Consider the following 16584-nt stretch of genomic DNA (forward strand, 5'->3'; position numbering starts at 1 on the left):
TGGAATATATTAATACAAGCACTGATTTTTTTAGCTTTTTCCCATAGCATTAGTAATGATAGTATATCGTGCTTGGATGCAATGTTATGTATGGATGTAAACAGGGGGAGTTTTACCACTAGTATTTATAGGAAGCCCATATATTCTAACACTTTTTCACACTTTAATAGTGCACATCCATTTAATCATAAACGGGCGGTTATTAAAGGTCAACTTATGTGGGCAGCATGTATGTCCACTAGCAATGAAGATTATAAGATTGAGTGCCAGTTATTTAAACAAATGTTCCTGAAAAGGGGTTATACTCCTAACCTTATAGATGAATTGACTTTTGAGAGAAATCTAAATAGGGAAACAGGGCATTTTGCCCCACTGCTATGATTGAAACAAATCTATGTTTTCACTAACGTTGATGGGGAAAGTTTAATTAGTAATCAGAATCCATTACAGCCATACACCTCCTGGACAATAATAACTTAATATAGCGCTGACAGTTACATTATAAAAAATATTTTGCATAAAAATTGAAGTCTTCTTAATAAAGATTTAAGTATTAGGGTAAAGTAACTGAAAAACCTTTGATTGCCTATAGGAGGGGCAGAAACTTGAAATCTATATTTGAGAACCATAATGTTGGATTTAAGGGTCCAAAAGAAGTCAACAAATGCAAGAGATGTAGGTAGTGTAAATTTCTCTAGAGTACTAGGGAAAACCTTCAATGTCAGATGGAAAATGAAACGTGAAAGCTCTGGGTTAATTTATATAGCCCTATGCCAGGCTTGCAAATGTTTTTATATAGGTAAGACAGAATGCAAACTCGGTGAACAGCTTTATGAACATTATTATGATATTAGGAAAGAAAACACTACTAATGCTCTGTTTAGGCATATAATGGGGCATATGGATCACACTTTTAAATTTGCAGTATTGGAGAAGATGAATCCTAATCCTCGTGGGGGACCTTGGCAACTTAATTTGGAAAGACGTGAATTGTTCTGGCAGATTTATTTTAATTCTTACAAATGGCCGGGTTTGAACAATCATGTTTCCATTTCTTCATCGCTTAAATTGAAGGCATTGTTGAGATGAAATTTTTACTTAGGATGGATAAACTGTTGGTTTTTAAATGATATTATTGGATGTGTTAAGGATATTGTATATTCTTTTGGGTTTAATTATTGTTGTTAAGTGGGGTGTGTTACTTTAAAGAAATTGCTTGTTGTATCACATGATAGTTTTATGGTCATATGATCATTTTTAACAATTTATAAGTGGTAAATCACAAATACTATTGTCTGATGAAGTTCTAATGATACAGAACAAAAGCACTTACCAGTTCTTGCTTATATTAAATTTACAGTCTTTTATTGGTGGTCTGTGGTTTGTTGGACAGCTGTTTGTTTTTTAGGTATGATTATGTGTCAAGGGTGAGGGATATACCCTTCCTCATAAGTGGTACAGTGGGGCTTGACCTATACTAAAACATCTGTATTTCGAAATTCAGTTTTTTTATTCCTTCTTTTTATTTCTATGAAAATGTGATTAGTCAGTTTTGAATGTTTCTAGGTTGTTGTGTTGGCACTTAAAATGTTTTTCTAAAACATGGAAAGAGCACGTTTGAAATGCTCTTGAGACAGAAGTATAACATATTTACTACTGATCATCTTCCTAACAGCAACTGTGTTGACCTGAGGAAAATACTGCACTAAAAGTGTTGGAAAAGTATTCCAAGATGTGCAACTGTTTGGAAGCACTTTCTGTTAACTTTAATGATGACTTCTAAATAGATTTTAAGCAGGTTAAGGAAGATCTCACAAATCGTTGGTCAAAGCCTGTGTCAGAGACAGTATATTTTTAAGTGCAGGAGTATTGTCCGGATTAGAGAGGATTTTATAGGCCATAATCAGTTGGTTATACTGGATTAGGCTGGGTAGTTCAAGCCACCCAAGCTGATTTAGATTGATGCAATGATGTGTCCTAAAAGGCAGCCCAAAGGCAGACCTGTGTCCCTGTCATATTTGTTTGCTCTGTATGAAAACACTTGGGTCTTTATAGGTTCATTGGTTCATAGGAAATTACTATTCTAATGGCTTAAGGGCCCTTACAAGACTAGACAATATAATCCAGTTTTACCCAATATATGGTAGACATATATCATAGACAATAATCTAAAATTTGACCTACATGTTAACCAAACTAGCAAAACCATCAATAAAAAACTAGGGTCACTTTACAGAATAAAAGCCTTCCTAACTCCTCCACCTAAAATTGCCATAGCTCGCTCTCACCTTCTTTCAACCCTTCTGTATGCATCCCCTCTACTTTCAAATTTAAAAAAGGCTGTCCTTAACAAACTCTCAATTTGCTACAACCACATTGCCAGGTTTGCCACTGGGCTGCCTTTTAGGACACATCATTGCATCAATCTAAATCAGCTTGGGTGGCTTGAACCACCCAGCCTAATCCAGTATAACCAACTGATTATGGCCTATAAAATCCTCTATAATCCGGACAATACTCCTGCACTTAAAAATATTATCACCCCCTATAATAATCCTAGACCGCTTCGATCCTCTAACAAACTACTAATTCAGACTAGCAAAATTAATAACACAGCCAGTGATTCTCTCTTTGCAAACTCTGTAAGTAGATCCTGGAACTCTCTTCCAGCTTTTATTACCTTACTTTCCACCTTAGGTCAATTTAAAACTAGACTCAAACAACATTTGTCACTTAACTGGCTATGTCAATTAATCAAGCCTGGCTAACTGTCTCTAGAATGTGTAAAAATCTGTTAACCAGTTTACTGTGTAATTTAATTTAATCCTGACTTGTGCTCAGTATTAACTGTAACCTGTGGAACTTGTTTAACTTGCTTATTTATGTAATCTCTGTAAATAGTCTGTTTGTAATATGTAATGCTGGTATTATGTAATGTTGTATCTGCTTACCCTTGGAGGGTTTCTCCCCGGGCCACCGCTGAAAATGGACATGCATCCAATTGGACTATCCCGGTCAACAAATGTAAAATAAAAATAAATAAATAAATCAGTGAAACTGAATAGATGTTGCTACAAATTTAATTTTACACCTTCAAAAGAAAATAGCAAAATATTGTATTGGCAGGTCAAGTTAAGAACAAGACAGTGGCCATAGGTTGTCAGAAGCAACAACTGAATGGATATAATTGCTTGGAGAGATGTTTAAAGGTAAATGTCTAATTTTTCATGGTGTTAGGAGGTAGCCTATTCTTGAACTTCACTGTTGTAGCATTTAATTTGGTGAATGGAGAAATTTTAGAAGACTTTTCCCTTAAATGCTCTTGCTGGCAAGTGGCTTCCTGGTTTACTGTAAACCCAGTTTACTGTTATTTTTGCTACTTGGGCATTTATAGCTACCTTTTAAATGTTAGATTTATTGCAGCATAATTTATACAATAACTTACTTTTGACCTGCGTCCCTGTCATATTTGTTTGCTCTTTATGAAAACACTTGGGTCTTTATAGGTTCATTGGTTCATAGGAAATTACTATTCTAATGGCTTAAGGCCCCGTACAAGACTAGCCAATATAATCCAGTTTTACCCAATATATGGCCCCTAGGGGCAAGAGGATGACATGGTTTTGTGCCCATGCATTGAGTATCCTACATATTCCCCCTGTCCATAAGGCTCATAGGCACTACTCCAGATGTGAATTTATATCTTGATAATAGAACAAAGGTAATGATGCTTCAACAAAATTACAAAGTTCAGATTGTGGTCTTTCTGTAATTCATCCCCTCACAACCCCTTTACCCCCATTTTTCAACAGGGGATCAGAGTGTCATTTCAACAGTAACTATCATCTACTGCCAATGTTTACACCACTGGGTGGCTAGCCTTCCCATGGCAGTTCTTTCACACCACACACTCACACCTATTGCCAATTTATAGTGTCCAGTCCACCTACTGCATGTCTTTGGAATGTGGGAGGAAATCAGAGCATCGAGAGGAAACCCACGTTAACACACGGAGGACATGTTCACTCCACATAGAAGGCACCCCAGCTGATTATCAAACCGAGGAACCTCTTACTATGAGGTGACAATGTTATCTGCTGTGCCACATTGACACCTTTGTCTTTCTGTAATATTGACTAGTTGCACAGATGAGGAGCACAAGGTCAGACTTACTCATTGTTTTCCTTTTAGCTGTCCTCGTTTTCTATATAATTGTGTGTTCATTTGCATATGCTACACAACATTTTTTTTTTATCCTAGCATGACCACACTTCTTGTATCTCTGAATCATCTCTTCCAAGCATCTTCCACTACACCTGCTATGTGGGAATAAGATCACATAGTCAAGGAGTTCGGCTTGTGTGTTGGACACGTGGAATGTGACCACTGAATCCCCAAAGAGATCATGGACACAGGCTCTATGCCTGCAGATACCTATGTTACCTATACCACATAGGAAGGTTAAGGTAATGGGGTCACAACCAGGGAAGTGTGGTAGCCCCCAGCTGAAAGGTGTCAGAATCTGCCCCTACCACCCACAGGTAGTTGGTGCAGAGGATTAAGGATTTGTTAATGAGCTGTTTCCTGTGGTACGGTGATTTATTTATTTATTTAACATTTGTTTACCAGGATAGTCTGACTGGACAACAGGCATCTGTTTTCAGTGGAGTCCTGGGGAGAGAAGCTCCACAAAGTTACAAAGTGAAATGAAAAGTTAAAAGAAGTAGTTAACAAAGTTCAACAGTAGTTAAAAAAAACATATTTGAGTAATATTAACAATTAAACAAAAATTAAGATTGTGGTGGAAGTTTATGATGACAACACATTTGCATGGTGAGGATAAGTACAGAGTTTGTACAACTGACATTACAGTAAGAACAAATTCAAAAGTATTTACACTATATACAATATGTCTAAGTGGAATACAAGTCAGTAAGACAGTGTTCATCAGAATCAGTAATGAGTGATACCTAGTACAGGGTGGGTTCAGGGAGGGTCATTAGAGTTGCACATATGGTTTTCATGAGGGTATGATTTGAAGAGTTTTCTGAATGTGCTAGGGCTGTTTAGTAGCCTAAGGTCTGGGGGAAGGGTGTTCCATAATTTTACAACTTCATAATGGAATAGAGATTCCCCTGAGCTGTTTTTACATGTAATTACTTCAATTAGGGCTTTGTTATCAGATCTTAGTTCCCTGTTGGTGCTATAGAAGTTTAGGAGGCTTACTAGGGCAGGGGTTTTATCAGGGTGTTATAGTATTTGATGGGCTAAGTTGAGATGGTTGTAGTGAAGTAAGTTTGGAAATTCTAGCCAGTGTAGTTTCTGTAGGGATTGGCAGTAGTGAGAGCATGATTTAGCGGTGGTTATATCAGGTCAGTTTTATTTAGATTTGTAAGCACTGGTGATGCATAGACTAGCATTGATAAGGGATTATTTCTTGCTATGGCAGTTCTGGATTCAATTGTTAAGAACTTGTTGTGACGGTAGAAGCAACCTAGCTTTTTGTGGAGTTTGGAAATGGTTAGGGATATATGTTTATTATATTTAAGTTGTTGGTCTATTGTGAGACCTAGGAGTTTGGCCTCAGAGACAGGTGTGAGGAGGGTATTATTGGCAGAGTGAATGGAGAAGGGGGGGTAGTTGGTCTTATTTGGGTGGAATAGCATTAGTTGAGTTTTTTAGGGTTCAGTATCAGTTGAGCATTGTTTAGCCAGTTTTATATCTCTGTGAAGGGTTCTTGGGCTTGGGTTTGTAGGAGATGGATGTTGGATGCGGATCAGATTAGGGTAGTATCATCCATGTATTGGACTATATCGGCTTTTGTGGTTACTAAGTGGAGTTGGTTGTAAATATGTTGAAGTGGAGTGGGCCAAGGATTAAGGCTTGGGGAATGCCACATTTGACAGGGAGTGGGGGGGATAGAGAGTTGAGCCATTTGATGGATTGAGAACGGTTGTCTAGGTAGCTACTGAATCATTGTATGGCAGAGTTGTCATGGTTGAGTTTGGAGAGGTAGGATAGGAGTTTATTGTGGGGAAAATGTGTCAAATGCTTTGGATAGGTCTAGGAAGGTGGTGGAGAAACATTTTTCCTTGTTTTCTCTATGAGTTTATGGTGTTGGTGAAGTGGATTAGGGCAGGGATGGTTCAATGGGCTGGTTGAAATCCATGCTGGGTTTTACAGAGTAGATTACTGAAGAGTAGATGGGAGAGGAGTGGGTGATGGATGCATTGTTCAAGAATTTTTGATAGGGGTGAAAGGATTGCAATGGGATGGTAGCTGGAGATGTCAATGGAGGGGCCATGTATGAGGTTTTCCACAAGGATGGAATGTATTATTTGTTAATGGATCTATTTATTAGTAGTGAGATTGGGTAAGCATGGCCTTTGATGCAAGTTGAAGGTATTCAGATGGGAGGTTGTTTTTGGTGAGGGTGGTTTGTTTGAGTTTAGTTAGACGTTTTTGTATGGTTGATTTATATATACTGGTTTAAGTGAAAAGGTAGTGGTGGTTATTTGGTCTTTGAGGGTTGGTGGGGGGCTTGTATCATTTATGAGTTTCAATATAGATGAGGTGAGATAGCTATTGAAGTTGGAGGCCATATCTAGACTAGTGCCTTGTATATTTGGTGGAGGTGTGGTGGTTTTTCCAGGTTAGAGGGTATTGTTCACTGCAGCCCAGAATTTCTGTGGTTTGTTACTATATTTACTTTGTAGTGATATATAGTGATTTTGTTTGTCAATTCTAACCTAATTTTTTTGCCTTATTTCTAAGTCCTAAGAAAGTTTGTCTAGTTTTGGGTGTTTTATGTTGTTGCCAGATTTTACATGCTTTGTTCCTTTGTGTTAGTAGGGCCTTTGTGGATTTCTGTAACTAGGGGGCAGGATTACTGCACACTCTAATTGTTTTGGTTGGAGCTAGTTGGTTTCAGATCATTAGGAATGTGGAGCTAAAGTATTCTACTGCCTTGTCTAGGGGGAGGGTTTTGATGGGAGACCAGCTATAGCTTTTGAAGGTTTCTGCAAATAGGTCTCAGGGGAAGCTTTTATGGGAGCAGGTTTGAAGCATGGAGGGTGGGTTGTTGCATTTAAGTTTGTGTCAAAGGATAAAGATTTTTTTTTTTTTTTTTTTTTATTTATCACTAAGCCATCCAAGCTGTATAATCAGCCTTTGCAAGTCTCAAACCCAGGACCCTGTACACCATAGCGAAAGTGATTTACCACTAAGCCATGTCAGATATTTACCACTAAGCCATGTCAGATACCAGGTTGGGTTGTGATCTCTGAGATAATTGGGTAGTGTATCACAATAGTCAGCAGTGTTGGCTTAGTTAGTGAGGATCCAGTCTAATATGGATTCTCTTTTGGTAGTCTTGTCTATACGTGTGAGAATATGGATAAGGTGGGTGAAGTTGTAAGTTAATGTGGTTGGTGGTGTTTTGGAGTGGATGGAGTTCCAGTTGACATTAACATCTCCTAGAACTATGGCTTCTTGGGGGAGGGAGTGGGAAGCCCAGTGGAGCATTCATTCTGGAGTATTTATATTGTCACCTGGTGGGATGTAGATGCTGAGTAGGTTTAGTTGTTTGTTCTGGTTTAGGAGGAGTGTAGCAAATATTGTCTAAGCATTTGTGGAGTTTGGGGGTTCTTTTTGTAGGATGTTTAAATTAGATTTGAAAAGTCTCCACCTCCACCTCTTTTGTCTGCTCTGTCTGCCCTTAGAATGTTGTAACTGGGTGGGGTTATAGAGTTGTCCTTGATATGAGGCTTAAGCCATGTCTCTGTTATGAGCATTGTGTCGGGGTTGTATATAGAAATAGCTGAATGCAGCTCTTCTATTTTGTTCATGACACTATGAATGTGATCCAGGATTTGATCCCACCAGCCTCTATTGCCAACTATGTGACTCTGTGCAAGTCACTTAACCAAGCAGCACCACATCTGAGCAAGAAAAAGGTCTTTCCTGGTCAACAAAAATAAATAAAATAAAAAGAAAATACATTGTTTCCGACCAGGAGCTGAGCATGTATAGCAACAAGCTTCTCCTTTGAAAGATGGGTGTGTTTAGCATAATGGTTAAGGTCTTTACCTCACAAACAGAAAGTACATGAGTTGATTCTGACCTCAGATTTTTTATTAGACTCAAAATGACCCTTCACGGGAGTTATCCTAGCATTCCCATAGAAACTTAACTATAAAAAACTAAACCTATAAAGGGTGGAATACAGTAGCACTGTAATACATATTATAGCAGCCTCAGACGTTTAACAGGTAGCACATTCTTTAGTAATGGAAGTTTGGAAACCTTTGGTTTCTGTTCCTACTTCAGGTAATTGGATTAATTTTGGGTTTGAGGTTGGCATAATGGTTAAGGTACTTTCCTCAGAGACACAAGGTACAGGGACTGATTTTCACACTTGGTCACTATCTATATCTACAGAGTCACATAGTTGGCAATAGAAGCTGGTGGAATCAAATGACTGACTGACTCTTGTTTCCTACTTGCACATCTTTTTACCTCTTTTCCCATTACCTCTATCTGCACTGTACACACCCATCATCTGGACAAGTATTACTTCTCCTTCTCTCACACTGCCTTGTCTCCATCTTGCTTATATCACTGCTCCCATCACTACAGTTTTTCCCCTTGACTCTCTTCAGCTTGTGACTTCCTCTTTCTTATGATTTTACCTCCTATTACCGCTACTTACTTTGCTTATGTTTTACCTCCTATCACCTCTACTTACTTTGCACTACCTAATGCCTTGCACAGGTAGTATTTTTAGTTCTTTTTTCTTCATGATAGGTCAAGTCCAAGTCCAGATGCTATAAAAAAAAAAATCAATTCTGTATTTAAATACTGCTGTTGTTGCTGTGTGTTTTTGATTCACTAATTGCTGTTCTGTTGTTTTGTATGCTAATTAGTTGCTAACTCCTGCTTAGTAGTTTAGTTATCCTCTTGTATATATATATTTTTTCTTAGTGTGTTACAGTAGACTGTTACAGTGGAGCTTTTCTCCTCGGGCCTCTACTGAAAATGGACATGTATCCAGTTAGACTAGCCCGGTCAACAAATGTAAAATAAATAAATAAATAAATACATTGTTATTGGCTGGGCATAGAATAGTCAGCAGACTGATTGACTTATATTTACCTATAAATCTATAAATAAGAAATCACCATAGGGAGGATGATTCATGTGCTCTATGGAGACATAATCACTGCCCTCTCCTGAGCTTGTTGTGTCATTTACCACAACCAAGTATATGTTCAGAGACATTGTGCTGCCACAACCAAATACCACTGCAGCCATGGTGGAGATAGTGAGGGTGATTCTGGGTGTGTGTGTGATATGATACCACAGTGCATGTCCTGTATGTGTGATATCAAACCACAGCACATGTGTTGTATGTGTGATATCACAGCACAGTGGATGTCTTGTATGTGTGATATACCACAGCGCATGTCCTGTATATGTGATATCATACCACAGTGCATGTCTTGTATGTGTGATATATCACAGTGCATGTCTTGTATGTGTGATGTCATACCACAGTGCATGTATTGTATGTGTGATATACCACAACGCATGTCCTATATGCATGATATCATATCGGAGTTCATGTCCTGTATGTGTGATATCCTCCTTGAATGTATGCCCTGTATGTGCAATACCATACTGGAGTGAGTGTCCTGTATGTGTGATGCCATATTGAAGTGTGTGTCTTGTATGTGTGATATCATACTGGAGTGCATGTCTTTTATGTTCATAGGTAGGTACTAGGCTATCTGCCCAAAGGTATATATAAGACTAGACAGAATGTCTTGGCTTTTGCCACGTCCTTAGATTAGTTCCCTGTGCCTCTGTCCAGCAGAGCCACTGAAGTGATTCCTGGGGTAAACTTCCTGTTTCCCATCCACTTGTCAAAGTTGCTCTTGATGAGTGTTAGTGAGAAGCTCTACCTAATGTAGATTGGAATCTTGGTCCAGAGCATGGGAAGTCTCTGGGAGAGGAATCTATCCCTCCAGCATGTCCTATTTATTGTTGTGGTGAGGTTTAGATCCCTAGAGGGTGTGGCTCGAGGGGATATGGTTTTCTTTAGGTGGAGCATGTCCATCAATTCTGGGTTGGACATGGCCTTGTATGTCAGGCACAGATCACCTCTGAGTAGGCGGTATGCAACCGAGTACAGCTGGAGCATCTTCAGTCAAGCTGCATAGGGCATCTGTTTGAGGCCAGTGATCCTCTTGGTAAAGTACTTCTGTGGTCTTTCCAGCTGTTGCAGGTGTCTTGTAAGGCACATCCCAAATGGGGCATTGTACTCTATGATGGGTCTGATGAGTGATGCATAGAGGGGCACAATGACCTCTTTTGATCTGGATGCAAACCCTTTTGAGATTAGGTGGGCCACATAGAAGGATTTTCTAACCACTTTGGCAATGTGATTATCAAAGGAGCGATTACTATCTACTTGGGTCTCCTGATCCCTTATTTCATCTTCCGTATTTAGGGGGCTACCACCTATGTGGTTATTTGTGGGTACTTTGTTTTTTCCAAAGGGGATGACTAAGCACTTTTTGGTATTTAGCTTGAGGCCATGGTTTTGACACCAGGTATCTGTCTCAGTGAGACCCTTTTGGAGGATGTCTGTGTCAGCCAGCGAGTCAATTATAGCCCCTAGTTTGTAGTTGTCTGCGAACTTGGTCAGCCATAGTCCTCCTGTGCTTGCCTGTACCTCTGAGAAGTATATGCCAAACAGGATGGGTCCTAGGACTGAGCCCTGGGGAACACCACTTGTAACCAGTTTAGAGTAAGACCTAGCTCCCGCAACTCTTACCATGTGGGTTCTGTCCATGAGCCAGTTGGCAACCCATCTTGTGACGTATAGGTTTATGTTCAGGCTGATGAGTTTGTCTATAATACCAGAATGTGGAATGGTGTCAAAGGCCTTTGAGAGGTCTAGGTAGGCTGTGTGGACCACCTTTCCCTCATCTATAGCCTTGGTAACTGTCTCAAAGAAGTCCACCAGGTTTAGGAGGATGATCTGCCCTTAACAAAGCCGAACTGGGTAGGGTCCAGTGTTTGGAGGTTCTCAATATCTCTGTTAATGAGATCCATGATGATATGCTCCATAGCCTTGCAGACCAAGCTAGTCAGGCTTATAAGGTGATAGTTCCCAGGGTCTGTTGTGGCTCCAACTTTGTGGAGCAGAATAACCATTGCTGTGCACCACTCTATGGGCATGTAGCCTGTGAAGAGGCTGAGTTTGAACAGTGTGTTTAGGTGAGGGGTTAGTTCATCTTTGAGCTCATGTAGGATGCAGCCTGGGACACTATTCGGTCTCATTGATGCTGTGTTTTTGGCTTTGGAGAGGGCTGTTTTCACCTGAGTGTCTGTGATTTCAGGGGAACTACATTCTTCTGGTATGGTTATGGACCCTTTTGGGGGGTGAGAGGAGGGTGAAGTTTGCACTGAGCCTGTCTGCCAGGATGTTGGCAATATTGGTTCGTTCTGTGAATTTTGTGCCATTATGGACTAACTCCGAGCAGATCTGGGAATTGACACTTAGATTCTTGACATAGCTAAAGAATGCCTTGTGGGTATCTTTGGAGTCCTTGGCAATTTTGTTTTCAAAGCTAGCCTTGGATGATTTTATGAGGGATCATACTTTCTTGCTGATACTGATTAGGGATGTCTTCCCCTCTTGGGATTTTAATCTTTTCTGTACTAGTTTCCTCCTTCTATTGTATAGCTTGTTTATGGCAGGGGTCCACCAGACTGGTTTCCTTTTCTTGGAGGAGTGAGTCTTGGTTTTGCTTGGGATAACATGATTCATACATTCTTGTAGGTGCCCGTAGAGTGCATTAGTAAAGGAATTTGCAGCTTGGGCAGCGTTATCCTTTAGCATGGGGGATTTGAAACTTTCTACCTCAGTATTAAGTAACATGAAGTTTGTTTTTGAAAAGTTTTTCACGGTGGTTTCTTTGACCAGGGGTGGGGGTGGAATGTGGATATCCAGAGTGATTAGTTTATGGTCAGATCTAACTAGTGAGGGGTATACCTCTGGTGCAGAACACCCGTCACCCATGTTGTTGATGACCAGGTCCAATATGTTGTCACCTCTGGTGGGGGTGTTGACCAGTTGATCCAGGGCATTTGAGTTTATAAATTCTAGGAAATGTTGGGCAAGGGAGTTAGTACTTGAGTAGTTCTCCCAGTTAATATTTGGGTAATTAAAATCACCGAATATCAGGGTGTTTGGTAGGACCTTAATGTTTCCCAGTGTTTCCAGAAATGCGGAATGTGGGTCCTGGAACATGGTGGGTGATCTGTAGCAAGCTGCAATTTGAATTGTAGTTCTGCCCATTGTTAGTTGCACGTGGATGATCTCTGAAGCATCGTGCTGTGCCACAAACTTGGAGGTGTGGGTATTCTTGATGAATATGGATACACCCCCGCCTTTTGTATTTTGGTCTGGGTTTTGTAGCTGAAATGTATGGTATGAGTTGTAGCCTGGTAGTGCTGGGGTGCTCTCTGGAGCCTTAAACCAGATTTCTGTCCTGCACATATATCGATTTAGTCCATACTGGGGAATGCCTCGAGTGCATGCATTTTGAGGTTTAGACTTCTGGCATTGAGTAGCATTACCCTCAGTTTTTTGATACTTGTGCTATTTATGGTGGTGGGTTTGTCTTTTGAGCCTTGCCTAAAAAAGGCACTATGGGGGTGGCAAGAGCCTTGGCCAGTATTTGAAAGCCTAAGGGTGACAGGTACAAGTCATCTCTAGTGAAGCAGAGTGGCTTGTCGAGCATGTCATGATATCATACCACAGTCCATGTACTGTATGTGTGATATCATACCACACTACATGTCATGTATGTGTGATATCATACCACAGTGCATGTCTTGCATGTGTAATATCATACCACAGTGCATGTCCTGTATGTGTGATATCATACCACAGTGCATGTCTTGTATGTGTGATATCATACCACAGTGCATGTCTTGCATTTGTAATATCATACCACAGTGCATGTCCTGTATGTGTGATATCCTACCACAGTGCATGTCTTGTATGTGTGATATCATACCACAGTGCATGTCATGTGTGTGATATCATACCAAAGTGCATGTCTTGTATGTGTGATACCATACCACAGTGTAAGTCTTGTATGTGTATTATCATACCACAGCGCATGTCTTGTATGTGTGATAGCATACCACAGTGCATGTCCTGTATGTGTGATATCATACCACAGTGCATGTCTTGTATATGTGGTATTACACAGTGAATGTCCTGTATGTGTGATATCATATCATAGTGCATGTCCTATATTTGTGATATCATACCAAAGTGCATGTCTTGTATGTGTGATATACCATAGTGCATGTCTTGTATGTGTGATATCATACCACAGTGCATGTCTTGTATGTGTGATATCATACCATAGTGCATGTCCTGTATGTGTGATATCATACCGGAGTTCATGTCCTGTATATGTGTGATATCATACCTGGATATATGTCTTATATGTGCAATATTGTACTGGAGTGAGTGTCCTACATGTGTGATACCATACGGAAGTGTGTCTTGTATGTGTGATATCATACTGGAGTGTATGTCCTGTATTTGTGATATCATACCACATTGCATGTATTGTCTGTGTGATATACCACAGTTCATGTCTTGTATGTGTGATATCATACCACATTGCAAGTATTGTATGTGTGATATCATACCACAGTGCATGTCTTATATGTGTGATATCATACTGTAGTGCATGTCTTGTATGTGTGATATCATACTATAGTGCATGTCCTGTATGTGTGATATCATACCAAAGTCCATGTCCTGTATGTGTGATATCATACCTGAATGTATGTCCATTTATGTGCGATATCATACTGGAGTGAATGTCCTATATGTGTGATACCATATATGTGCAATATTGTACTGGAGTGAGTGTCCTACATGTGTGATAACATACAGGAGTGTGTCTTGTATGTGTGATATCATACTGGAGTGTATGTCCTGTATTTGTGATATCATACCACATTGCATGTATTGTCTGTGTGATATACCACAGTGCATGTCTTGTATGTGTGATATCATACCACATTGCAAGTATTGTATGTGTGATATCATACCACAGTGCATGTCTTATATGTGTGATATCATACTGTAGTGCATGTCTTGTATGTGTGATATCATACTATAGTGCATGTCCTGTATGTGTGATATCATACCAAAGTCCATGTCCTGTATGTGTGATATCATACCTGAATGTATGTCCATTTATGTGCGATATCATACTGGAGTGAATGTCCTATATGTGTGATACCATACCGAAGTGTATGTCCTACATGTGTGATACCATACTAGAGTACAGGAACTGTATGTGTGATATCATACTGGAGTGTGTGTCCTCTATGTTTTATGTGTGATATCATACTGGATTGCATGTACTGTATATATGATATCATAGCGGAGTGGTTCTCCTGTATGTGTGATACCATACTGTAGTGAGTGTCCTGTTTTGTATAATATCATACCTGAGTGCGTGTCTTGTTTGTGTGCTGTCATACTGGACTGCATGTCTTGTATTTGTTATATCATAGCGGAGTGGTTATCCTGTATGTGTGATAACCATACCAGAGTGAGTATCCTGTTGTGTGATATACAGGATTGCATGTCTTGTATGCATGATATCATAAGGGACTGTGTGTCCTGTATGTGTGATATACCAGACCACTTGCCCTGTTTGTGTGATATCATATTAGAGTCCATGTCCTGTATGTGTGATATCATACTACAGTGCATGTCTTGTATGTGTGATATCATAGCAGAGTGGTTATCCTGTATGTGTGATACCATACTGTAGTATATGTCCTGTATGTGTGCTATCATACTGGACTGCATGTCTTGTATTTGTGATATCATAGCAGAGTGGTTATCCTGTATGTGTGATACCATACCAGAGTGAGTATCCTCTTGTGTGTGATATCATACAGGAGTGCATGTCTTGTATGTGTGATATCATACTGGACTGTGTGTCCTGTATGTGTGATATCATACCGGACTACTTGCCCTGTGTGTGTTATATCATACTAGAGTGCATGTCCTGTATGTGTACTGTCATACCCAAGCACGTGTTTTGTATGTGTGATATCATACCAGAGTGCATCTGTTGTATATGTGATGCCATACCGGAGTACATGTCCTATAGTTGTGATATTATACTCAAATGGATGCCTTGTATGTGTGATATCATACCAGAGTACTTGTCCTGTATGTGTGATATCATACTGGAGAGCATGTCCTGTATGTGTGATATATTACTGAAGTACATGTCCTGTATGTGTGATATACCGGAGTGAGTGTTATGTATGTGTAATATCCTACAGGACTGCTTGTCCTGTATGTATGATTTCATATAGACTGCTTGTCCTGTATGTGTGATATCATACCAGAGTGCATGTCTTGCATGTGCGATATCATATCGGAGTGCTGACTTGTATGTGTGATATCATACCGTACTGCATATCATGCATGTGTGATATCACACCAGAGTACTTGTCCTGTATGTGTGAAATCATACTAGAGTGCATATCCTGTATGTGTGATATTGTACTGTAGTGCATGTCTTGTATGTCTGATATCATAGTGGAGTGCATGCCCTGTATGTGTGATATCATACCAGAGTGGATGTTCTGTAGGTGTGATATCATAACGCCATGCATATCCTGTGTGTGTAATTTCATACCAGAGTGCATGTCCTGTATGTGTTATTGCTTGAATAGATTCATTCACACACTGGAACATGCAATGTCTTTTGTGGCTCACCTGCCAAGGGTGAGGGGCCATTTACATTTCTGGTCAACTGCTTCATCCACAGATGAGAGCCAACATGGCCATAGATGACAAAGATTATGCACCTGCTGTACTGGCATTCCCACAGCAACATCAATTGTGGAGGTGTCTACATTCAGGAGGGGATATCCCCACTGTAGTGGCCATCAACACAGTGGCATGTGTCATATCACATGTTGATCAAGGTCACACATCACACCAACAAGTAACCTGGGTCATGGTACATCCAATGCAACTCCTTCATGGGTGCAGATATACATGGATGTTGAAACTTCTGCCTTTCATGCCCTGGAACTGGGCAGTAGATTGAGCTGAAGTGCTGCAAGTACAGCTGTGACTGTGCCCTTGCAGAGCCACACACACAGCACCCCCCCCAGAACATCATACACTTCCAATGACAATGGCCTTTCTCTAAAAGTGTTAATTTAATGGTCCATCTCTCCCTCAGAACTGACAGGAGGCAGAAGAGCATATTTTTCTTTTATACACCTCAGGACTCACACACACCTCCCTGTGAAAGACATTTATTCATGTGCTCCATTCCTCACTTGTGCAAATAATGATTAACTGTGCCCTGCTCTTTGCATATTGTCACTTTGATTGCCTAAGGCTGATGCACAGCATGGTCAGCCTATGCATAGGCAAGCACAACATGTTGTTGGTTTTGCATTCATCATTTTTACTTTAGTGTACCTGTTTTACTCTTATTTTAC

This window comes from Protopterus annectens, chromosome 2.part1 (genome assembly GCF_019279795.1).
Source record: "Protopterus annectens isolate FY-2018-M chromosome 2.part1, PAN1.0, whole genome shotgun sequence".
Taxonomy (NCBI): domain Eukaryota; kingdom Metazoa; phylum Chordata; order Ceratodontiformes; family Protopteridae; genus Protopterus; species Protopterus annectens.